We start from the raw sequence: 27,310 nt of genomic DNA, 5'->3' as shown, positions 1-27,310 counted from the left end.
GTGGACCTTTACTCATGTCAGGCTCAGGGACTCTGAAAAGATTGGAGAAGCGGCCACTCCCAAGCTGAATTTGGGGGCCAGTTTGGGGCACTGTCTGGAGCGGTCCTACTACAATTTGGCAGTGGGTGAACTATCCGCGGGGCTGGGGAGAGCAGAAAGGAGTTCGCGGTCAGGGACAGGCCATTGTGGAGAACAGCACTAGAAGCCTGTATAGGCCTCATGCTGGAGGCCGAAGGCATGGTGGTCTGACTTCCACCTGCGGGGAGCCGTCCTTCACTTGGGACAGGCCCAGGGACCCCGGCTCTCCATGGGAATAGTTGCAGGGGTGATCTGTGAGACCTGTCTCTGAACAATTGTGGAGAACTGTGGAATCCCAGATCTGCTGGGGCTGAGCGCTGAGGTGAATGGGTGACCATCAGGAACAAATAAGATGGCAAACTGCTCTAAGCCTGAGAACCAGAGAGAGGTTAACAGCTGTGTTGTTTGTCCCCCAAATTCACAGCTCCACCTGGTGTCCAGGTAGTATATTACAGCATATATTACTACAAAAATCCAATCCCTGATGTGTGTGTAAATATTTTTTTGGTTGTTTTTACTTTTTTTCTCTTCTTTTTAATTTAGCTTATATTATTATTTTTTTCTCCCTCTCTTCTTTCCTTCCTCAATTGGTTGCTGAGATTGCTTACGTCTTAGCACTTTTTTCTATTTCTTTTCTTTAGCATCAATGTGCTTTGCTTTTTGCTAAGTTGTATGATTAGATCTTCTCCTATCTTCCATTTTGACATTCAACAAGAGCAAGGACTTTCTGTATTTTTGAGTGCCATGTCGTCACAGCTCATAGCAACCTCAAACTCTCGGGCTTAAGCAATTCTCTTGCCTCAGCCTCCTGAGTAGCTGGGACTATAGGTGCCCACCACAACGCCCAGCTATTTTTGTTGCAGTTGCCACTGCAGTTTTAGCTGGCTGGGGCCAGGTTCGAACCCACCACCCTCGGTATACAGGGCCAGCGCCCTACCCACTGAGCCACAAGCGCCGCCTGACTTCTGTATTTTTTTTTAATTATTTTTTTTTGGTTGCAGAATTTTAGCTTGAATTATTCTCTCACCCTAGTACACTCCACTTCATTCTCTCAGTTGACAGAGACTCTTCCACTCATTTCATCTCCTACTCAGCATCAGCTAAGATATTCCATTTCTTGTTTTTTCTTTCTCCTTTTCTTGGTTTCTTGCCTTTCTTTGTTCTTCTTTATCCCTCCCCTTAGTTTGATTCAACAGTACATTTAATTTTCCTTTATCTATGCTTATGTATTTTTTTTCTTTTCTTTTCTTTCTCTTTCCACCTTTTCTTTGCTGAGGGTGGGTGTGACACAGTGGTGATCTGGCAGGTTGACTGCAGCAGGAGCCTGCTTCAAAGAGGCCAGGGGAACTTTCTACTGTTGGCCCCGGGAACAGAGTAATATGAAGATCACACTGCAGGACTTTTCTACTTTTCTTTTTTTTCCTTTTCTTCCTTATTCAATTTTTCCTTCTTGGGGTTTTTGTGTTTGCTCTTTCTCTTCTCTTCCTATTTTTTGGCAGAGGAAGAGTCTGGCTGTGGACAGACAAGTAAAGAATGCCTAATTTTGAGGAACCCACCCAGCTCAGCTCCTCACAACCCTTGAGTGATAAGGCATGGCCTTAGCACCGTGCTAAACAACAACATCTCTTCTATCACTCTCATCCTCCCTTCCTGTCTTCCATCTCACCTGTTCTTCAATTTTCTTCTATTAGTCCCCCTTTCCCCCTTTTTTTGCCTTTCTCACTCTTCTTTTTCTTTCTTTTGCTTTTCACCTACTCTTCTCCCCCCTTTTGTCATTTTTATTTTCTCTTTTTCTCTTTTCCTCTTGCTTCTCTTTGCCTGCTGTAACCCTTCTCTGCCTTCTGAACCCATACCAAGAGGCCTCTTCTTCACCTAAAATCTAAGGCAAGGTAACATGAAGCAAAGGAGGAAGTGAGAAGGAAAAAGGTGCACAAGGAAGTGAACAATAAGAAAGCACACATGAGGAGAAACCAGAAGAAAAATTCAGGCATCATGAATAACCAAATCAGAGCAACTCCTCCAAGTAACCATGAGGCAATTTTTAAAGAAGACTCCTCCTATAAAGAATTAATGGATTTGACAGAAATGGAATTTAAAATATGGATGATTAAGACAATAAAGGGGTTGGAAGAGAAAATGGAAAGATAGAACCAAGTCAGAAGAGAGAGATGCAGAATATAGAAAAGATGTGGATGAACTTAAAGAAATGGAGACAATCAGGGAATGTAAAGAAGCAGTAGAAAGTATCAGAAATAGATTAGACCATGGAGAAGAAAGAACATCAGAGTTAGAGGATCAAGTCTTTGAGTTAACACAGATAGTAACAGAGTCAGAAAAGAAAAGAGAGAAAGCAGAGCAGGCACTTAGAGAACTACAAGATGCCATGAAGCGTTCAAACATATGGATAATAGGAATCCCGGAGAGGGGAGAAGATTGTTCCAAAGGTATGGAAGCCCTGATGGAGACTATCAAAAATGAAAATGTCCAAAGTTTTACTAAAGATCCTGACACACTCTTTTCAGATGGTTATCAAACCCTGGGTCATCTCAACTCTAACAGAACCTCTCCAAGAAACACTGTAATGGACCTGTCCAAAGTCAAGATGAAGGAGAAAATCCTGCAAACAGCTATAAATAAGCACCAATTGACCTACAAGGGCAATTGGGCATTAGGTTGACAGCAGACTTTTCAACTGAAATCTTCCAAGCCAGGAGAGCATGTTCATCTACTTTCAACATTCTTAAACTAAGATATTTTCACCTAGAATCCTATATTCTGCCAAACTTAGCTTCAAAATTGATGGAGAAATCAAATCATTTGCAGATATACAAGCACTGAGGAAATCTGTCACAACAAGACCAGTTCTAAAGAAAATACTTAGACCTACTCTCAATACTGAACACCACAATAGCCTTCCACCAAAGCAAACATCTAGAAGCCAAAGTCCAGAATTTAGTTTTCCCAATGGCACAAAGGATTAAACTACACAACAAATTACCTCACAATAAGATAAATAGAATTCTACCACAACTATTGATACTTTCAATAAATATCAATGGATCGAATTCCCCACTGAAGAGTCACAAGTTGGCTGACTGGATGAAAAAACACAAGCCATCCATATGCTGTCTTCAGGAGACACACCTACCCCTGAAGGACAAATCAACACTCAGGGTTAAGGAATGGAAAACAGCGTATCAAGCAAATGGAAATCAGAAGAAAGGAGGGGTTGCAATCTTATTCTCAGATACAACTGGATTCAAAGCAAAGACAAAGATGGATACTTTATACTGGTCAAAGGAACAATACAAGAAGACATCTCGATAGTAAACATTTACGCACCTAACTTAAATTCTCCCAGATTTATGAAACAGACCTTGAGGGATCTGAACAATATGATATCCCATAACACCTTCATAGTTGGGGACTTCAACACCCCTCTGACAGAACTGGACAGATCTTCTAAACTGAAACTAAACAAAGATACAAAGGACTTAAATGTGACCCCAGATCAAATGGGATTAATAGACATATAAGAACACACCATCCCAAAGTAAAAGAATATACTTTTTTCTCATCAGCTCATGGCACATATTCCAAAATAGATCACATCCTAGAATACAAATCAAACCTCAACAAAATTAAAGAAATAGAAATTATACCATGTCTCTTCTCAGACCACATGGCCATAATGGTGAAGCTCAACTCCAACAAAATTGTTCATTCCCACACAAAGTCTTGGAAACTAAATAACTTTATGCTGAATGATAGTTGGGTTCAGAAAGAGATTAAAGAGGAACTTGTTAATTTCCTCAAACACAACAACAATGAAGACACAAGTTACCAAAACCTCTGGGATACAACAAAAGCAGTCCTGAGAGGAAAATTTATTGCACTAGATGCCTATCTTCAAAAAACAGAAAGTGAACACATTAATAAACTCACAAACCACCTTATGGAATTGGAAAAACAAGAACAATCTAACTCTAAACCAAAAAGAAGAAAAGAAATAGCCAAAATTAAATCAGATATTAATGAAATTGAAAACAAAAAAAATCATTCAAAAAATTAACAAAAGTTGGATTTTTGAAAAAGTAAATGAAATAGATAAACCCTTAGCCAGACTTACTAGAAACAGAAAAATAAAATCTCTAATAACCTCAATCAGGAATGATAAAGGGGAAATAACAACAGATGCCACAGAGATACAAGAGATTATCTCTGAACACTACAAGAAACTGTATGCCCAGAAATTTGACAATTAGAGGAAACAGATCAATACTTGGAATCACACCCCCTCCCTAGACTTAATCAAGATGAAACTGACCTTCTGTACAAACCAAATTCAAGCACTGAGATCAAAGAAACAATAAAAAAATCTCCCAACAAAAAAATGCCCCATTCCAGATGGCTTCACACCAGAATTCCATCAAACCTTCAAGGAAGAGCTTGTACCCATAGTGCAGAAATTATTCCAAAACACCGAAGAGGAAGGTATCTTCCCCAACACATTCCATGAAGCAAACATCACCCTGACACAAAAACCAGAAAAAGACCCAACTAAAAAGGAGAACTACAGACCAATTTCACTAATGAATATAGATACAAAAATTCTCAATAAAATCCTAGCAAATAGATTACAGCTTATCATTAAAAAAGTCATACATCATGATCAAGTAGGATTCATCCCAGGGATGCAAGGCTAGTTTAACATACGTAAGTCCATAAACATAATTCACCGTATCAACAGGAGCAAAAGCAAAGACCATATGATCCTCTCAATAGATACAGAAAAAGCATTTGATAAAATTCAACATCCTTTACTAATTAGTATGCTGAAGAATATAGGCATTGGCAGCACATTCCTTAAACTGATTGAAGCCATCTATGACAAACCCACAGCTAACATACTGAATGGAGTAAAACCGAAAGCTTTTCCACTCAGGACTGGAACAAGACAAGGGTGCAGTGCTAGAAATTCTAGCCAATACAATCAGGCAAGAGAAGGAAATTAAAGGCATCCAAATGGGGACAGAGAAAGTGAAACTCTCCCTCTTTGCCGATGATATGACCTTATACTTAGAGAACCCCAAAGTCTTAACCACAGGATATAAAATGAATGTCTACAAATCAATAGCCTTTGTATAGCCAATAATAGCCAAGTTGAGAAGCTAATCAAAGACACAATTCCCTTCATAGTAGCTTCAAAAAACCCCAAAATACCTAAGAATATACATAACAAAAGAGGTGAAGGAACTCTATAAAAAAATAATGAAACCCTAAGAAAGGAAATAGCAGAAGATATTAACAAATGGAAGAACATATCATGCTCATGGGTGGGAATAATCAAGATGGTTAAAATGTCTATACTTCCCAAAGCAATCCACAGATTCAATGCAATCCCCATTAAAATACCAACAAGATACTTTCAAGTTTTGGGATAAATAATTCTTCATTTTGTAAGGAACCAGAAAAAATCCTGTATAGCCAAGGCAATTCTTAGTAATACAAACAAAGTCAGGAGCATCACCCTACCAGACTACAAGGCCACAGTAATCAAAACAGCATGATAGTGGCACAAAAATAGAGCCACAGATATTTGGAACCAAATAGAGAACCAGGAGATAAAACTAACATCTTACAGCCACCTGACTAAAAAACAAGAACAAACACTGGGGAAAAGAATCCCTATTCTATAAATGGTGCTGGGAGAACTGGACAACCACATGTAAAAGACTGAAACTGGACTGGCACCTTTCACCGCTTACAAAAATTTATTCAAGATGGATAAAAGACACATGAAACAATAAAAATCCTTGAAGAAAGTATGGGAAAAACACTTGCAGATATTGGCCTGGGGAAAAATTTTATAAAGAAGCCTTCCGTGGCAACTGCAACAACAAAAATAAACAAATGGGACTTAATTAAACTGAAAAGCTTCCATACAGACACCGAGACAACAACCAAACCACACAAACTTCGGAATGGGAAAAGACGTTCTCATATTATCAACTGGCCAAAAGCTTGATAACTAGGATCTACAGAGAATTCAAATTAATCAACAAAAAAAAGCCAACATTGGGCGGCGCCTGTGGCTCAAGGAGGACACCAGCCCCATACACCAGAGGAGAGGTGGCGGGTTCAAACCTGGCCCCTGCCAAACACTGCAAAAAGAAAAATAAAATTAAATAAAAATAAATAAATTCTATTAAAAAAGAGAGAGAGAGAGCCAACAATCCCATATATAGCTGGGCAAGAGACATGAATAAAACCTTCTCTAAAGAGGACAGACGAATATTTAATAAACATATGAAAAAATGCTCATCATCCCTAATCATCAGAGAAATGCAAATCAAAATCATCCTGAGATATCACCTAACCCCAGTTAGAATGGCCCACGTCACAAAGTCTCAAAGCTGCAGATGCTGGCAGGATGTGGCGAGAAGGGAACACTTTTACACTGCTGGTGGGACTGCAAACTAATACATCCTCTTTGGAAGGACGTATGAAGAACCCTCAGAGAACTCAAATTAGACCTCCCATTTGATCCTGCAGTCAGTCCCATTACTGGGCATCTACCCAGAAGAAAAAAGATCATTCTATCATAAGGACATTTGCACTGGACTGTTTATCACAGCTCAATTTACAATAGCCAAGATGTGGAAACAACCTGAATACCCACCAACCAAGGAATAGATCAACAAACTGTGGTACATATATATACCATGGAATACTATTCAGCCACTAAAAGAGATGGGAGACTTTATATCTTTTGTATTAACCTGGATGGAAGTGGAACATATTATTCTTAGTAAAGCATCACAAGAATGGAGAAGTAAGAATACGATGTACTCGATTCTAACATGAAGGCAGTAGATGACCTAACACATGGTGGGGGCAGGGAAATGAGAAGAGTAGGGAGAGGGGAGGAGGGACAGGGTTGGGGGGCACAGTGTATGGCACACCTCTTGGAGGCATGACACAATTATAGGAGGGACTTTATCTAACAAAAGGAATCAGTGTAACTTAATTCTTTATACCCTTGATGAATCCTATAACAATAAAATGTAAATAAATAAATAGAAAGCAAAAGTGAAAGTACACCCTCAAGAGAGAGGGCAGGTAGGCCCCAAAGAGTAGCCACACTGAGAAGATGTGGGGGTTTTGGCTTTTTGAGTCTCATTAATTGAGAGGAGAAATACGTAAACTAAGAGGTTGGTTTTTACTAGAATTTGGAAAGTAATTCCTAGAATTGGGTTCCTTTTCATTTTTATATTTTATTTAGTTGTTTTAGAACTGTCATCGTAATTTCATGGGCAGAAAATTTTTAAAACCACAATGCAAATGATACTGTAATTAGCCAAAGTTCATGTAAGATGACCTAGACAGCTGACAAGTCATTTCAAGCCTGTTCTTTTCTATGGTTATTAGCACCACCACCCCCACTTAGTTGTTGATATTTGCACCCACTCTGCCAACCTCTACATCTGGCTCTGAGCCTAATAGCCCAGCTATTGGCTGGTTATTTGACCATCTGTACACAACTTTGCACACCCCTGCATCTTGTCTCAGCCCTATTCCCCTAGTCTCCTTTACCTTTTGTAACAATAACTACCAAAATTTGGAAGCAACAAAGGTGTCTTCAATATGTGAACAGATAAATGGTAAATACGTGAACAGATAAACTGTGGTAAATTCACCTTTAAGAAGAAATAAGCTATTAAGCCATGAAAAGATATGAAAGACCCTTAAACGTATATTACTAAGTGAAAGAAGCCAATCTAAAATGGCTACATACTGTATTCCAACTATACAACATCATGGAAAAGACAAAACTATAGACGTGGTAAAAAGATTAGTGGTTGCTAGAGATTGGAGGAGAGGGAGGGAAAAATTAGAGAAGCACAGAGGATCTTTAGCACAGTGAAACCACTCTGTATGATACTATAATGGGTGATACATGTCATTATATATTTGTCAAAACCCACAGAATGTACAACACAAAGAGTGAACCCTAATGCAAACTATGGACTTTGGTTGAAAATAATGGGTCAATATCGGTTTACTGATCACAACAAATGGATCACTCTGGTGCCTGATGCTGATAGTGGAGAAAGGTGGGGGCGGGTAGGAAGGATATACGTGAAGTCTCTCACTTTCTCTTCAGTTTTGCTATAAACCCAAAACTCCTTTTAACAAGAAATCTATGTTTTATACATAGGTATATATTTTAAAGATGTTACACAAGAAAAATAACCAACTTGAAAATATAAAAATGTCATCTGAGAATAAGTCAACCCTCTTAAAACTAATATGTAGGATAAAATTAAGTATCTGAAAAGGCATACTAATATTCATAATGAATTAGAAAATCCAAATACTGAATAAAACCTAGTTTTTTTCTAAACTACATTTTTTAGGCCTAAATAACATGCTCTGGGATAGTTCTTCCTTTAAAATCTACTCCTACCTCTCAACAGTGCTCACTCTATTTAAAACATTAAAATGTATATGAATACTCTTGAAAAAATCAATAAGTAGCATGATAGAATAAGAAAGGAGGAAGGAGTAATTTCAGCTGTGATAGTGCAGGAAGGGGACATTTGAGGGAGGCAGAGCAAGATGGTGGACTAGAAACACGTCCCTACTAGCCCGCTCCTGACAAGGCAGGTGGAGGGAAAGCCCAAATCATCTCCAGCAGAGGGAACCCACCTGGAGTCATCACTCTGGAGCATACTGAGGCAGTAGTGGACCACAGGAGCCATCAAGGACGTCATAAGCTGAGGACGGCTGGCACAGAAGGCAAGCGCCTGGGAATGGGTGGAGACTGGCCAGCTGGCCAACCGTCACACAGAGGTCTGAGGGGAAAGCACTATCCTGTAAGTTTCTGATCTTGGGCTGGACTGCATTAGAACTGCCATGGAAGTCTTAGACAAGTGTGTGGACTTAGTGCTGAGTCCTGGGTATGAATACCTAGTGGGGTGGATCTCCTACCAGCTTGGCTGCTAGCTGGGCAAACATTGTGGGAAGGTTGTGGCTGCTAGAGGATCCACAACCATTGTGGGAAGATCCTGCAGGAGAAACGGTCCACAGGGTCCTAGTACACACACCAAATGAGCTTGAGCATCCACTCTTGGGGTGAGATGAGCTGCTACAGCACCCCTAGAAATTGCTGTCAGGAGGCACTATAAAAAATACCTCCTAAGGTTCCTGACAGACCTTTAAGACCCCAACCTCAGGGGGATTGAATGCTAAGGACAAACTGGCACTGACTGAGGGCAACTAAGGCAGGAAGACAAGACCTGATCTTCTCCACAACTAAACGGTAGTTTCCAGCATGTGTTCTCCATCTCCTAACACCACACCACCACCTGATGTCCAGAGTTGGTTTTTTTTTTCCTTTTTTGTTGCTGAGGTTGTTGCTGTTGTTCTTGTTTTTGTTTTGTTTAACACCCCTATGGATAAATCCTCTAAACAGAAACTAAGCAAAGATACAAAGGTTTCAAATGTGACTCTAAAACAAATGGGCTAAATAGACATATACAGAACACACCATCCCAAAGCTAAAGAATATACATTCTTCTCCTCAGCCCATGGAACATACCCCAAAATAGCTCATATGCTAGGAGACAAATCAAACCTCAACAAAATTAAAAGAATTATAATTATACCTTGTATCTTCTCAGACCACAAGCCAATAATGGTGGAACTCAACTCCAACAAAAACAGTCATCCTCATACAAAGGCATGGGAAATAAACAACATTATGCTGAATGACAGTTGGGTCAAGAAGAGATAAAGAAGGAAATTATTAAATTCCTCAAACATAACAACAATGAAGAGACATCAGTTACCAAAACTTATGTGATACTGCAAAAGCAGTCTTAAGAGGGAAATTTATTGCATTAGAAGTCTATATCCAAAAAACAGAAAGAGAGCACATCAACAAACTAATGAATCATCTTAATGAAATAGAAAAGGAAGAACAATATAATCCCAAACTTAGCAGAAGAAATAACCAAAATTAAGTCAAAAATTAAGTCAACTGTTAACTGATTGAAGCCATCTATGACAAAAGAATCATTCAGAAAATTAATGAAACAAAGAGTTGGTTCTTCAAAAAAAATAAATAAAATCAATAAACTGTTGGCCAGACTAACTAGAAACAGAAAAGTAAAATCTCTAATAATATCAATGAGAAAGGAAAAAGGGGAAATAATAACAGATATTACAGAGATACAAGAGATTATCTCTGACTACTAGGGAAAAAAACTCTATTTCCAGAAATTTGACAATATGGAGGAAATGGACCAATACCTGGAATCACACCCTCTCCATAGATTTAATCAAGAAGACACAGATCTCTTGAAAAGACCAATATCAACAAGGGTATATGTGAAACTTGGTAAACGGTCTGTGAAGCTAGTGAATGATGCCCCATGAATATATCAATGTACACAGCTATGATTTAATAAATAAATAAATAAAAATAAACCACACACACACAAAAAAAGAAAAGACCAATATCAAACACTGAAATAGAAGAAACAATAAAAAAATCTTCTAACCAAAAATAACCCTGGACTAGATGGCTTCACACTAGAATGCTATCAAACCTTCAAAGAAGAGCTTATGCCAATACTGCAGAAACTATTCCAAAACATTGAGAAGGAAGGAATTTTCCCCAGAACGTCTATGAAGCAAATATCACTGTGATACAAAAACCAGAAAAAGATACCAAAAAAAGAGAACTTCAGACCAATTTCACTATGACTATGGATGCAAAAATTCTAAATAAAATATGAGCCAAGAGATTACAGCTACACATTAAAAATTTTATACATCACAATCAAGTAGGCTTCATCCAAGGGATGCAAGGCTGGTTTAAATGCACAAAGCAGGGTGGCACCTGTGGCTCAAAGGAGTAGGGTGCCAGCCCCATATACCAGAGGTGACAGGTTCAAACCAGGCCCTGGCCAAAAACCGCAAAAAAAAAAAAAAAAGCACAAATCCATAAATGTAATTCACTATAACAACAGGAGCAACAGATTCTCTCAATAGATGCAGAAAAAGCATTTGATAAAATTCAGCATCCCTTGTTTACATGTAAAAGACTGAAACTGGACCCACACCTTTCCCCACTCACAAAAATTGATTCAAGATGGATAAAGGACTTAAACTTAAGGCATGAAACAATAAAAACCCTCCAAGAAAGCATAGGAAAAACACTGGAAGATATTGGCCTGGGGAAAGACTTCATGAAGAAGACTGCCATGGCAATTGCAACAACAACAAAAATAAACAAATGGGACTTCATTAAACTGAAAAGCTTCTGTACAGCTAAGGAGACAATAACCAAAGCAAAGAGACAACCTACACAATGGGAAAGGATATTTGCATATTTTCAATCAGACAAAAGCTTGATAACTAGGATCTATAGAGAACTCAAATTAATCCACATGAAAAAAGCCAACAATCCCTTATATCAATGGGCAAGAGACATGAATAGAACTTTCTCTAAAGAGGACAGACGAATGGCTAACAAACACATGAAAAAATGTTCATCATCTCTATATATTAGAGAAATGCAAATCAAAACAACCCTGAGATATCATCTAACCCCAGTGAGAATGGCCCACATCACAAAATCTCAAAACTGCAGATGCTGGCGTGGATGTGGAGAGAAGGGAACACTTTTACACTGCTGGTGGGACTGCAAACTAGTACAACCTTTCTGGAAGGAAGTATGGAGAATCCTCAAAGCACTCAAGCTAGACCTCCCATTTGATCCTGCAATCCCATTACTGGGCATCTACCCAGAAGGACAGAAATCCTTTTATCATAAGGACACTTGTACTAGACTGTTTATTGCAGCTCAATTTACAGTCGCCAAAATGTGGAAACAGCCTAAATGCCCACCAACCCAGGAATGGATTAACAAGCTGTGGTATATGTATACCATGGAATACTATTCAGCCATTAAAAAAAATGGAGACTTTACATCCTTCGTATTAACCTGGATGGACGTGGAAGATATTATTCTTAGTAAAGCATCACAAGAATGGAGAAGCATGAATCCTATGTACTCAATTTTGATATGAGGACAATTAATGACAATTATGGTTATGGGAGGGGAAACAGAAAGAGGGAAGGAGGGAGGTGGGTGGGGCCTTGGTGTGTGTCACACTTTATGGGGGCAAGACATGATTGCAAGAGGGACTTTACCTAACAATTGCAATCAGTGTAACCTGGCTTATTGTACCCTCAATGAATCCCCAACAATAAAAAAATAAAAAAAATAAAAAATAAAAAAAAAAAATTCAGCATCCTTTTCTAACAAGAACACTTAAGAATGTAGGCATAGGTGGCACATTTCTTAACTGATGGAAGTCATCTATGACAAACCCACAGCTAACATCATAATGAATGGAGTAAAACTGAAAGCTTTTCCACTCAAAACTGGAACCAGAAAAGGAAGTCCTCTATCACCAATACTATTCAACATAGCTTTGAAGTTCTAGCCAATATAGTCAGGCTAGAGACAGATATAAAGGGCATCCAAATGGAGGCAGAGGAAGTCAAACTCTTGCTCTTTGCTGATGTTATGATCTTATACTTAGAGAACCCTGGAGACTCAACAACAAGACTCCTGAAAGTGATGAAGAAATACATTAATGTCACAGGGTCTAAAATCAATTGTCCACAAATCACTAGTCTTTGTATATGCCAATAACAGCCAAGTTGAGAAACTCATCACATCACAGACATAATTACAGTAGCTTCAAAGAAAATAAAATACCTAGAAATATACCCAACAAAAGAAGTGAAGGATCTCTATTGAGAGAATTATGAAACCCTAAGAAAAGAAATAGCAGAAGACATTAACAATTGGAAGAGCATACTATGCTCCCAGTTGGGAATAATCAATATTGTTAAAATGTCTATACTTCCCGGGCAGCGCCTGTGGCTCAAAGGGGTAGGGCACTGGCCCCATATGCCGGAGGTGGCGGGTTCAAACCCAGCCCCGGCCAGAAACTGCAAAAAAAAAAAAAAAAAATGTCTATACTTCCCAAAGCAATTTACAGATTCAATGCAATCCCCATTAAAATACCAACATCACACTTTGAAGAACTAGGCAAAGTAGTTCTTTGTTTCATAGGAAGCAGAAAATAACCCATGTAGCAAAAGCAATTTTTAATAGTAGACACAAAGCCCCAGCCGTCACTCTACCAACTTTAGGCTATATTAAAAGTCCACAGTGATCAAAACAGCATGGTACTGGCACAAAACTGGAGACATAGACATTTGCAAACAAATAGAAAACCAAGAGATGAAACCAGTCTCTGACAGCCATCTGATCTTTCATAAACCAAACAAAAGCATGTACTGGAGGAAAGATTCCCTATTCAATAAATGATGCTTGGAGAACTGGTTACATATAGAAGATTGAAACTTGCCCTGCACCTTTCACCACTTACAAAAATTGATTCAAGATGGATTAAAGACTTAAATCTAAGGCCAGAAACTATTAAAATCCTAGAAGAAAGTGTGGGGAAAACTCCTAAAGATGTTAGCCTGGAGAAAGATTTTATAAAGAAGACTTTTTTTTTTTTTTTTTGGCTTTTGTATTAACCTGGATGGAGCTGAAACATATTTTTCTGAGTAAAGTATCACAAGAATGGAAAAGCAATGTACTCAATACTAATATTAAGCCTAATAAGATCTAATTCTCCCCCACATAAGAGAAAAACTCATTTCAATTCAAGTTGGGGGGAAGGGGAACATGGGAGTGGGAGAAGGGGAGTTTGGGGTGCTCCCACTCAAGGGGCACAATGTGGGAATATATGGCACCCCTTTAGGGTGCAGGACATAGCTACAAGAGGGACTCTACCCACCAATTTCAAATATTGTGATTTGGTCATTGGTACCCTCACATTAACCTGAAATTAAAAAAAAAAAAGTGACATTTGAGTTGAGACTGAAGGAATCATGTGAAAATCAGGGGAAGGGCATGAAAGCACAACAAGGCCCTGAGGACTGAGTGTGATAAAAGAGGACAGGCAAGACGGCGAGGTCTTCATCACGTAGGTCACTGTCATGTCGGTAGAGTCTGGACTGTACTCCAAGTGTAATGAGAAGCTGCTTGAGGTTTCAATCAGGGAAATGGCATAATCTGACTATTTTTTCTCTAGAAGAGGCAAGGATGGAAGCCAGGAGTCTAGTTAAAAGAGTCCTACAGTAGTCTAGTGCAGAGCTGGTCACAGCTTGGACTGATAACAGTGGAGATAAGAAGTAAATGTACTTGAGATATGAAGCAGAACAGGCTTATCCGTGAATTGGATATTGAGGGAAGAGGGAAGAATAAGGCATGTGGCAGAGTGATTTCAAAGAATTTATCAATTTTATCCTTAAACCTCCTTACAAAAATTTTAAGCATTCAAAACTACCATGCAGTTAGAATTTAGTAATGATAAAGAGTCTTGCCTGGACGTGGTGGCTCACACCTGTAAATGTGGCACTCTGGGGAGGCCACGGCAGGAGACTGCTTAAGGCCAGGAGTTCAAGACCAGCTTGAGCAAGAGCGACACCCCATCCCTCCAAAAAATAGATGTGGCTACATTGGTAGTTTTATCTACTCAGGAGGCTGAGAGAAGAGAATCACTTGAGTCCAGGAGTTTGAGGTTGCAGTGAGCTATGATGAGGCCACTGCACTCTAGCTTGGGCAAAAGAGGGAGACGCTATCTCAAATAATAATAATAATAAAGAATCTTGGTAGAGAGTTTTAAGTAGTAAACTATGATTACTAAATCTGATTTGTCATGATGTCTCATCTAGTTGAACAAAATACATTTCACAGCCATTCTCTTGTAGATTTTAAACCACAGCAAGAAGATATTCAGTACTTCCTGGCATCAAAAACTTCATATAATAGACTCTGATTCATAATCATTTTGCAAGTGGTATGAGTAAGGCAAACCCTATTGAACACTTGCTTCAGCATTTCTATTAAAAGCCTCCATTTTAGAAAAAGAAACTATATGTATTCATAAAAATAAAGCAAATTGCTCTCAGTGTTTGTGGTTGATTCTTCCTTCCCTAAAACCCTCCCTTTATTTCCAGACTTACTTCTCCATCTATTTGCCTTTTACCTCTTTGGAGAGCCCTCTTCAGGGGCTGATTGCAATCTCCCTTCCTCTACCGGTTCTACTCTCTCCCTCATAGTGTTATGAGCTAAACTGTCATCTCCCATTCACATGTTGAAGCCCCAACCTCCAGTTCCTCAGAACATCAAGGCATTTGGAGATAATGTCTTTAATGAGGTAACTGAATTAAAATGAGATTTTTTTTTATGGTGGGCTCTAATCCAGTATGACTGGTGCCCTCAGAAGACACACAGACACACAGAGGAAAGTCCACAAGAAGGAAAGAGAGAAGGTGGTATCCACAAGCTAAGAAGAGAAGTTTCGGAAGAAACTAAACCTGAAAATGCCCTGATCTTGGACTTAGAGCCTCCAGAACTGTGAGGAAAGAAATTTGCTTTAAATCACCCAGTCTGTGCTATTTTGTTCAGATGGACCTAGCAACTTAATAACCTCTGTGTGCCATTTTCCACTCCCCCATCCCCAATCACCACCCTAAGATCTTATTCAATGGCCTGAATTTGGGTCTACTAAGAAGATTCCCAAATCTCCATCTACAGGCCAGCTGTCCCTTCTGTGCTTTAAACTAAGTTTCTATTAAACACTTGCACAAGTCCCTAAGTGAGCACCTTTCCCCTCCTCCACTCTACACCAGCTCTCCCCTTCTGCACTTCCTACTGTGGTGAACGGGAACCAACCCAGGTGTCTGAAATCAGATACCTGGAAGCCATCTTCACAAAAACAAAAATGCTACCATATGTTTACTATACAATCTTTACATGTATCTTCTCATTGAATGTTCTTAAAAGTCCCATAAAGCTGGAATTACCGTCCCTATTTTATAGCCGAAGAAATTTGGGCTAAATAACTACCCCGAGCCGTCCCTTTAAGAAGTGCCAGAGTCAGGATTTGAATCCAGGTCTGAGTTCAGAACCTATGCTCCTAACCTCAACTGTCCCACTACCTAATCAAGCCCCTCAAACCCATCCTATTTCCTAAATATCTTTTGACTATTCCCTCCTCCTCTTTATCCCCCAAATGCCCAAATGTGACTCTTCAGTATCTCTTTCTACTAGGTGATTATGAAGACAGTTCTGATTTTTGCTGTCTTCAGCCTAATTCCTCTTCAGTCTAGAATCTTTCTAATACAGAAATATGATTGTACCCTATTCTTCAACAGCTCCCCATAGAATAAAATCTAAGCTTCTTTGCATTACATGGTCTCTCTGTCCAGTGTCCTCATCACACCTAAATCCCACCCAAACCTCAAATTTAAATTGACCACATCCGAACTGCTGTTCTCAGAACATGGCAACTGCCACAGTTCCTGACACTTCCTATCCACCCAGATTACCCTCCCCTTATTGGTCTTCTAGGCAACCCTAACCATCCCCTAAGTCTCAGTTGAAATGCTAATTTCAGTGCTGGAAGATTTCCTTGGCTTACCAAGGCAAACTTAATTTTCCTATCATCTATACTCTCACAACAATTACTTTATTAGGTTATGGTTATAAAATGACCTAATTCCCAATAGACATTCCACTTCTGAAGGGTAGGATTGAGTTTTTTGTTTTAGAGTACTGAGTACCCTAAAAAATGTTTAGGGTTCTCAGTTTTAATTTTTTTTTTTTTTTTTTTTTTTTTGGCAGTTTTACGCCGGGGCCGGGTTTGAACCTGCCACCTCCGGTATATGGGGCCGGCGCCCTACTCCTTTGAGCCACAGGCACCACCCCTCAGTTTTAATTTCTAATTCAATAATATCAATAGATATAACCCAAATAAACAAAAGAATGTAAAGGGACCCTGAAACCTCACCTTACCCAGGTCCCACCTACAACTCTGTTCTTGAATTAAAATTTGAAATACTGGCTCACCCCTTGAAGGTAACAGAGGAGAGTGAGGTGCTGAAGCTCGCATTATGGACAAGGGGAGGGCTGAAACTGCTGGATGGGGGAAGGGAAGGAAAGCAGGGTCCTAGCTGAAGTAGTACCAAATTGAAATCTGGGCTGAAGCAGGAAGTTTCTAGATAAAAAATCCAGAGCAAAACAAATATAAAGGATTCCATTCTTATTTCCAAACTATCCTAACAGCTCTGAATAGCATGTATATTGTAAAGACTTATGTAGGTATAAAAGTATGAATGTGTGTGTATAAAGCATCCATCATAAACTCAAGTTCCCAAAAGTAATCTATATGTTCACTCTACAGATACCCACTAAACACATATCTTCTCATTGTCTACTAAAATGTAATCTGGGCCAGGCACAGTGGCCCATGCCTGTAATACTAGCACTCTGGGAGGCTGAGGCAGGTGGATTGCCTGAGCTCAGGAGCATGAGACCAGCATGAGGGACAGCAAGACTCTGTCTCTAAAAATAGAAAAACTAGCTGGGCATTGTGGCAGGTGCCTGTAGTCCCAGCTACTCCAGAATCTGAGGCAAGAGGATTGCTCAGCTACTCTCTATATGATAGATTGGTAAAGGAAGGAAGCAACTTGACCTGGAGAACTGCTTCGCCCAGTTTGGGTAGACGAGGCATAAAAATACTAACTATATACTTACTAACTATAAATACTAACTAACTGTACACCTGGCCGAAGAGCTGGATGCACAACATGAGAGACAGAGGGCCATGTGAAGAAAGCACTACAACCCCACAAACACACAATCCTGTCCTCTGATCTTCCAACACATTTTATATTCTTCACATATCTTTTCATTCTCCACTCAAATGTAATATGGGCTGAGCGAGGTGGCTCACACCTGTAATAGTAGCACTGTGGTCAACACTGAGCTCAAGACCCCAAGACCAGCCTAAGGAAGAGCCAGATCCCATCTCTACTAAAAACAGAAAAACCAGTCGGGCATTGTAGCAGGGCACCTGCAGTCACAGCTACTCAGGAGGCTGAGGCAAAAGGATTGCTCAAGCCCAAGAGAGTATGAGTTTGCTGTGAGCTATGACACCATGCCACTCTACCCAGGGTGACAGAGTGAGACTCTGTTTCTAAATAAATAAATAATAAAAATTAAATAAAATGTGATCTGCAAGAGGTCAAGGACTTTGTCTCATTTGCTGCTATAACTCTACAACCTATGGTAGTGCTTGCCCCACAAGATGTGTTTAATAATAAATTGTTAATGCCACATTAAAATTGTCATTTAAAAACGAATGATGAAAAGTATGTAAATAAACCCTTACTTCTATGGTCAACTGATATTTCACAAAAGTACCAAGACAATAAAATGGAGAAAGAATGGTCTTTTGTTTTTAATAAGAGACATGGTTATTTCCAAATACCATGCAGATGGGGGGAAATCACAAGAATGATTACCCCAAGAATAGTCTTTTCAACAAATGATGCTGGGAGAATCAGATACCCACATCCAAAATAATGAAGTTAGACCCTTTTCTGACAACAGACACAAATAAATCAACTCAAAATGATTCATCAACCTAGATATAAGAGCTAAAACCATAAAACTCTTAAAAGAAAACATAAGAATAAGTCTTCTTTAGTTTGGATTAGGCAATGGTTTCTTAGTAGAAAAGCACAAATGATAAATTGGACTTGGTCAAAATTAAAAATACATGTGTTATAAAAGATACCATGAAGAAGGTGAAAACCCACAGAAGGGAGGAAAAAACTACAAATCATATATTTGGCAATACACATATATAAAGAACATTATATGTGTATATACATGTATACACACACACACACACACACACATATAAAGAACTAGAACATATCTAAAGAACTCCTGTAACTCAATAATGAAAAGACAATCCAATTAAAAAATGAGCCAAGTGGCTCAGCACCCATAGCTCAGTGGTTAGGACACCAGCCACATACATGGGGGCTGGCAGGTTCAAACCCAGCCAGGGCCTGCTACACAACAATGACAACTACAACAACAACAACAAAAATAGCCAGGTATTATGGCGGGTATCTGTAGTCCCAGCTACTTGGGAGGCTGAGGCAAGAGAATTGCTTAGCCCAAAAGTTGGAAGTTGCTGTGAGCTGTGACGCCATAGCACTCTACCGAGGGCGACATAGTGACACTCTGTCTCAAAAAAAATCAATAAATAAAATAAATAAGCCAAGGATCTGAACAGACATTTCTCCAAAGAAGATACATAAATGGCCAATAAGCACATGAAATGATGCTCGACATCATTAGCCATGAGGAAAATAGACATCAAAACCACAATGAAATACCACTAAATTGTTTTTAATTTTAAACATAAAAAAATTAGTCCAGTATCAAACGCACAGTATTAATAAATGCTAAAAAATGTTTAACTATTTTTTTATTTTTTTGTGGTTTTTGGCCGGGGCTGGGTTTGAACCCGCAACCTCCGGCATATGGGACCGGCGCCCTACTCACTGAGCCACAGGCGCCGCAAAATGTTTAACTATTTTTATTGGGTGGGTAAAGTACTTATATCTGAGTGCACAGGAAGTGGTATCTCAGCATCATTTGGTCTAACAAGATAAGCATTTAATCCACAATAAAGTTTATGTCTTCTTTGCTCTAAAAGTGAAAAAGGCTTTATAAAGCTCTACAGCTTCTAAGAAAAATTGGATAAATCACCCTAAACATATAGAACTGCAGACTGTGGGCAACATGATAATAAGTCACTCCTTGTATTAGGAAGGAATTAATACAGCAACTTGCTTTGTCCATAATTTTAGCCTGATGTAATCCTAAAGTTGGAGAGTGTGATTTGTGACAAATGGACCTGAGTCAAGGACAAAGTTTCTGTGACTTTACAGAGTTAGTCAGAAGGGAGTAAATACGCATGACTCAGTACCAGGGCTTATCTTCTGGACTTTTTTAAGGGCAGACTTCCCATGACCACCTTACACCAACCAAGTCTGTGCTCTCCACAGCTGAACCAAAACAGGGATATAGGCTGTTTTCAAAGCAGCTGATAAAATTGATATAATTGCTTAGTTGAAGGTAATTTTAAAGGTCACCATTCAAGCTTATTTTCAACAGATATTAAACCCTCAACACAAGATTAGCCCTTCATGTTTTTCTCTTCTCCAACACACACAGTAGATGACATTTACAATCACAAATACTCTGCCAGGGTACAGAATAAGTAAATGAATTCACTATGACACATCACTTTCTCCTCTGCTCAAGGAAACAAGGAGATAACTATGATAGATTAAGTGTAAGTCCACTCCAATTTATATTGTAAAGGCAAATTAATTATAAACTTTAATTCTATTCTTAGATATAACAAATTACCTGCTAAATACTCAAAACCACTCATTAAACTGTAGGGGGAAAATGTGCTACTGACTCAGAATTTACATGAAAAATCTTATCAAGTAATCCTATATTGAATTCAAACAGAGCCAGATGTTAATCAGAGGCGCACCTGTACTATTTAATAAAATAATTACAACAAGCTTTGCTGCTTCCTTTAATATTGAGACCCTGGGCTCGGCGCCTGTGGCTCAAGTGGCTAAGGCACCAGCCACATACACCAGAGCTGGCGGGTTCGAATCCAGCCCTGGCCTGCCAAACAACAACAACTACAAACAAAAAGTAGCCAGACATTGTGGCGGGTACCTGTAGTCCCAGCTGCTTAGGAGACTGAGGCAAGAGAATGGCTTAAGACCAGAAGTGGGAGGCTACTGTGAGCTGTGATGCCACAGCACTCTACCCAGGGTGATAGCTTGAGGCTCTGTTTCAAAAAAAAAAAAGAAAGAAAAAAAAAATTGAGACCCTGAATAGATCCCTAAAAATTACCACCCACCAGTGATGACTACTTCTAGTTGTCACCTATAGGAACCCTACCTTTGCCCCCTCATGAACAAGGCAGTCACTAACAGTTAAAGACATCTCTTAGAGGAAATAAAATGTAAGACATTAAATTTAAAATATTTGCTGAGTATCATTCCAAGACAGTATGATCAAGATCTACTTTGTTTCCAACACTTAAAAATAGGCAAGTTGACTTCCATCAGCCTAATTAAACATGATTAAATAGGCGACACTTTAAATTTGAGACTTAAACCTTACTGAGATCCTACTGGAGGAAAAACAAATTTTTTTAATAAAAAGAGGTGGGGTTTACTATAGCACTATTCACAATAGCCAAGATGTGGAATCAACCCAAGAAACTGTGGGGTATATATACACAATGGAATACTATTCGGCCATAAAAAGGAATGTAATCCTGTCATTCACAGTAACATGGATGGAACTGGAGGACCTTACACTAAACACAATAAGCCAGGAACACAAAGTTAAGTACCACACGTTCTCATTCATCTAAGGAAGCTAAAAAGAAAGGATCTCATGGAAGTAAAAAGTAGAACATAGGATACTAGAGGCTGGGAAGGTAGGGAAAGGGAGGGATAGGAAGAGATTTGTAAAAGGATATACTATTACAGCTAGACAGGAGAAGTTCTAGGGTTCTACGGCACAATGAAATGACTATAGCTGACGATATAAAGTTTCAAATAGCTAGTTTTGAATATCCCGACACAAAGAAATTGTATGTTTAAGATAACAGATATGGTAACTACCCTGATTTGATTGTTACACATATACATTGTATCAAAATATGCCTATCACACTATACTAGATAAATATGTATAACTATTACGTGTTAATTTTTTTTTTTTTTGAGACAGAGTCTCACTATGTCACTCTGGGTAAAGTGCTATGACATCACAGCTCACAGCAACCTCCCACTCCTGGGCTTAAGCGATTCTCTTGCCTCAGCCTCCCAAGTAGCTGGGACTACAGGCACCTGCAACAATGCCCAGCTATTTTTTGGTTATAGTTGTCATTGTTGTTTGGCGGCCTGGGCTGGATTCGAACCTGCCAGCCCCAATGTATATGCCTGGTGCCTTAGCCACTTGAGCTACAGGCACTGAGCCCTTATGTGTTCTATATAGTCACCATGGTAGCAAAGAGAATTTATTACTAATAAGAATTAGGCAAGAAAACGCTGTACTTTTTTTTTTTTTTTTTGGCCAGGGATGAGTTTGAACCCACCATCTCCGGCATATGGGACCGGTGCCCTACTCCTTGAGCCACAGGCGCCGCCCTGTACTTTTTTTTTTTTTAAGACAGAGTCTCATTTTGTCCCCCTGGGTAAAGTGCCGTAGCATCATAGCTCATGGCAACCTCAAACTCTTGGGCTCAAGTGATCCTCTTGCCTCATCCTCCTCAGTGGCTGGGACTACAGGAGCCCGCCACAAAGCCCTACTAGTTTTTGTTTTGTTTTGTCTTATAGACAGGGTCTCACTCTTGCTCAGACTGGTCTCGAACTTGTGAGCTCAAGCAATCCACCCACCTCCCAGAGTACTAGGATTATAAGCATGAGCCACACCACACCCAGCTCAAAATTAATTTGTGTGAAATACTATGCACAGTTGAGGTGGTTCTCTTCATCCTTTGTACAGTGCCTAAAGGTTTAAAATGCTTAATATTCAACTTTCTTATCCCTAAAAATTAATGCTTTGCTTTCTCCACTTTGTGTTCTTATTGTTAGCTTTCTTGTGTTGAGTATTATTAGAACATTCACAAAAAAACTATAGAGAAAAATATTCTATTCTTTCAAAACATAACTTGTTTTTTTTTTTTTTGTAAAGACAGAGTTTCACTTTATCACCCTCAGTAGAGTACCGTGGCGTCACAGCTCACAGCAACCTCCAACTCATGGGCTCAGGCGAGTCTCCTGCCTCAGCCTCCTGAGTAGCCAGGACCACCGGTGACTGGCACAACACCCAGCCATTTTTTTGTTGCAGTTTGGCCAAGGCTGGATTTGAACCCGCCACCCTTGGCCTATGGGGCTGGTGCCCTACCCACTGAGCCACAGGCACCACCCTCAAAACATAACTTTTACAGTATTGTAAACTGTGTCTTTAAAAACTCTATATTACTGGCCCGTAGCTCACTGGTTAGGGCGCTGGCCACATACATTAGGCCTGGAGGGTTCAAAAACAGACCAGGCCTGTCAAAAGAACAATGACAACTACAACAAAAAATAGCCAGGCATTGTGGCGGGCACCTGTAGTCCCAGCTACTTGGAAGGCTGAAGCAAGAGACTCGCTTAAGCCCAAGAGTTTGAGGTTGCTGTGAGCTGTGATACCACAGCACTCTACCAAGGTGACATACCAAGACTGTCTCAAAAAAACAAACAAAAAAAAAAAACCTCTACATTATCCCTTTGAAATCAACCAGGTTTCAGTTAACATAAAAGGAAAAGCAAATTCTAACATTATTTCATATATGTAATGTACAAATACAGCTAATGACCAAAACAAGAAAACTTGTTATTCAGTGAGTTGAGGGCTAATAAATCTGGGGTTTGAAAAGGAGAGCAAGAAAGAGACAGGCAGGCTGTAATGATTCCCATATCCTTGATAGAAAATTATGTCTTTGTTTCTCCACCTAGATGCTAAATATTTAATAAAGTTTATAACCTAATAAGCTGAAATTTAGACTACTGAATTATTTGGTTATCCAAATATATATACATATGCTAATGAATTGTAACTTTTTTCCCATAAAAACTGCAACCAAACAGTGTGTGTGTGTGTGTGTGTGTGTATATATATATATATATATATATATTTTTTTTTTTTTTTGCAACAGAGTCTCACTCTGTCACCCTGGGTAGAGTGCTATGGCATCGTCAACCTCAAACTCCTAGGCTCATACAATCCTCTGGCCTCAGCCTCCACAGTAGCTGGGACTTCAGGTGCCTGCCACCACACCTGGCTAGTTTTTCTACTTTTAGTAGACAATGGGGTCTCGGTCTTCCTCAGGCTGGTCTCCAACTCTTAAGCTCAAGTGATCCATCCACCTCACCCTCCCAGAGTGCTGGGATTACAGGCATAAGCCACCACACCCAACTCAAACAGTATTTAAAAGCTAAGAACACTGACTAGAGGCTATGGCTTTTCCATATTTTATATGATTTAGGGCATCATGTGTGCACTCGCTGAATTGATTTAACACATTAATGAAATTTCCTATTACCAAAACAGTGAAGTGCAAGTCCTGGCAACAAAATTTGTGAACTTATCCTAGAAAAAGTGCTACAGATCTCATTGCTGAAAATCACTATTGTCACCTTTAAAATACTCTCCTTGGAAAGCTATGAAGCCACAACAGTGCCTAGCCCACTCTTCAAAGCACTTTTGGATTTTTTTTCAGGAATGGCCATTAGAACTATTGTCATGTTACCCTGACATCATCAAAATGATGATGAATGAATGTCCTGAATGTCATCAAAATGTCTTTGTTTCAATATTTCCTTTATCTTTAGGTAAAGAGAAAATCACTGGGGGCTAGATCAGGTGAATAGGGAGGGTGTGCCAATACAGTTATTTGTTTACTGGCTAACACCTCTCTCACAGTGTTAGCTGTGAGTTGGTGCATTATTATCATGTAAGAATCACACACCTTTCTCGTACCAAGATTTTCAGTTAAGATTTTCCCAACTGTTTCTCTATAGACATTTACTTGGTCTGCTATGTTTCCCTCAGTCAGCTAATGATTTTGACATATAACTCAATGAATTTTTTAAATGTTTTCATCAGTTCTGCTCATTACTGGCCACCATGACCCCTGTCTATCAGTGACTCTCTCCCCTCAGAAAAACATTTTATCTATTTGTACACTGCCATTTTCTTCATAGCATTATCCCTGTAAACTTGGACTAACATGTCCCTGATTTCACTTCCACTCTTGCCTAGTTTAACAAGAAATTAATGTTTGTTCATTGTTCTAATTCAAGCTCTAATATTAAAAATATGTAACAACAATAACTAACGCCACTCAGTGAGACACGGCCACACATCAACAGGAACACAGCTATGACATGCTGATACATCAAGGTTATGAAACCTTACTGAGTTGTTTACACAGTGCTGCCAACACACCACATGGCAAGGCACAAACTTAAATGTCAGACCTTGTAGGTTTTAGAGATCATCTCTCGTATTGAAAACAACTCAATATACAATCTGTACATTGTATTTTAAAACCTTCTTTCAATGAAAAGATGACATGACAGTAATAAATTACCAAATCAAAAGTAAAAGAGGGGCCAGGCATGGTAGCTCAAACCTGTAATCCTAGCATGCTAGGAGACTGAGGCAGAAAGATCAGTGAGGTCAGGAGTTTGAGAACAGCCTGAGCAAGAGCTAGAATCCCACTCTACAAAACACAGAAAACTTAGCCAGGTATGGTGGTGCACACCTGTAGTTTCAGTTGAAGCAGGAGGACTGCCTGAACCCAGGACTTGGAGGTTGCAGTGAGCTATGATGACACCACTGCCTTCTACCTGGAGCACAGGATAAGACTCTTAAAAAAAAAAAAAAAAAGTAAAAATGAAATTCAACAAATGGTACAGGGGAAAGAATAAAGCTGGACCCTTACTTTGTAACATATACAAAAACTAACTCAAAATAGATCAAAGATCTAAATAAACATAAAAGCTCAAACTATATAACTCTTGGAAGAAAACAGCAGGGAAGCTTTGATTTGACAGTGATCACTTGGACATGATACCAAAAGCACAGAAACAAAAGAAAAAAATAAGTAAACTGTAATACATGAAAATTAAAAACTTCTGTGCTTCTATCAACAGGGTAAAAAGGCAACCCAAAAATACTTACAAATCACATATCTGATAACGCATTAATAAGAGTTCTTTATAAGAACTCTTAAAATTCAACAGCAAATATCAGGCAAATTCAAAAACAGGAAGAGAACTTGAATAGACATTTCTTTCAATAAGATACAAAATTGCCAATAAACACATGAAAAGATCATCAACATTATTAGGGAAATACAAATCAATACCACAATGAGGCACCACTTCACATCCATTAAAATGGTTTGGATAGGGCAGCGCCTGTGGCTCAAGGAATAGGGTGCCAGCCCCATATGCCGAGCAGGTTCAAACCCAGCCCTGGCCAAAAAACTAAAATGGCTTGGATGCAGAAACACTGTAACCCTTATGTGTTACTGATGGGAATGTAACATGGCGCAGCAATATGGCAATTCCTCAAAAAAGCAAAGAAAGAATTACCATATGATCCAGCTATTCCACCTTTTTCTTTTTTCTTGTTCTTTTTGAGATAAGGTCTTGCTCTGTTGCCCTAGCTAGAGTGCAGTGGTATCATCATAGCTCACAGAAGCCTCAAACTCCTAAGCTTAAGCAATCCTCCTGCCTCAGTCTCCCAAGTAGCTAGAATAACAGGTGCAAATCACAACTCCCAGCTAATTTTTTCGATTATTGTTAGAGACAAGTTACTCTTTCTCAGGTAGGTCTCCAACTTCTGATCTCAAGCAATCCTCTGGCTTCAACCTCCCAGAGTGCTACTATTATACACATGTGTGCCATAGTGCCTGGATAGCCATTCTACTGTCAAAATCAAAAGGAAAATCAAAAAGTATCTTGAGACTAAACAGAAATGGATACACAACATAACTAAACTTACAGGATGCAGAAAAAGCAATTTTAAGATAAAAATTTACAGCAATAAATGCCTACCTGAAAAAGAAGAAAGATCTCGAATGAACATCCTAATTTTGCACCTCAAGAAAAAAGCAATTTCTTAAACTGATAGAGGCCATCTACAGCAAACCCACAGCCAATATCATATTGAATGGAGTTAAATCGAAACCATTTCCACTCAGATCAGGAAACAGACAAGGCTGCCCATTGTCTCCACTGCTCTTTAACATTATAATGGAAGTTTTAGCCACCGCAATTGGGGAAGAAAAGGCAATCAAGGGTATCCATATAGGGTCAGAAGAGATCAAACTTTTGCTCTTCACAGATTATATGAATGAATATCTGGAAAACACCAGGGATTCTACTACAAAACTCTCAGAAGTGATCAAGGAATACAGCAGTGTCTCAGGTTACAAAATCAACACTCATAAATCAGTAGCCTTTATATATACCAACAATAGTCAAGCTGAAAAAACAGTTAAGGACTCTATTCCGTTCACAGTAGTGCCAAAGAAGATGAAATATTTGGGAGTTTATCTAACAAAGGACGTGAAAGAGCTCTATAAAGAGAACTATGAAACTCTAAG

General features: G+C 39.1%; 1 protein-coding gene across 6 annotated transcripts in view; it reads right to left on the bottom strand.

Moving 5' to 3' along the window:
* LOC128598271 (cytochrome c oxidase assembly factor 1 homolog) overlaps nt 1–27,310 on the bottom strand; it is a 134,632-nt gene that overhangs the window by 44,933 nt on the left and 62,389 nt on the right. Inside the window, exon 1 of one of the 6 annotated variants that reach the window (XR_008383614.1) lies at nt 20,807–20,921. The exons of 4 other annotated variants lie outside the window; for them this stretch is intronic. The gene's annotated coding sequence lies outside the window, so the exon portion shown is untranslated. Of the gene's footprint in view, nt 1–10,987; nt 11,064–20,806; nt 20,922–27,310 lie in introns of those variants that run through there. One more of the 6 variants, XR_008383613.1, reaches the window with a different exon arrangement.

Source organism: Nycticebus coucang, chromosome 11 (assembly GCF_027406575.1).
Source record: "Nycticebus coucang isolate mNycCou1 chromosome 11, mNycCou1.pri, whole genome shotgun sequence".
NCBI lineage: Eukaryota > Metazoa > Chordata > Mammalia > Primates > Lorisidae > Nycticebus > Nycticebus coucang.
This window is presented reverse-complemented; position numbering and strand designations above follow the sequence as displayed.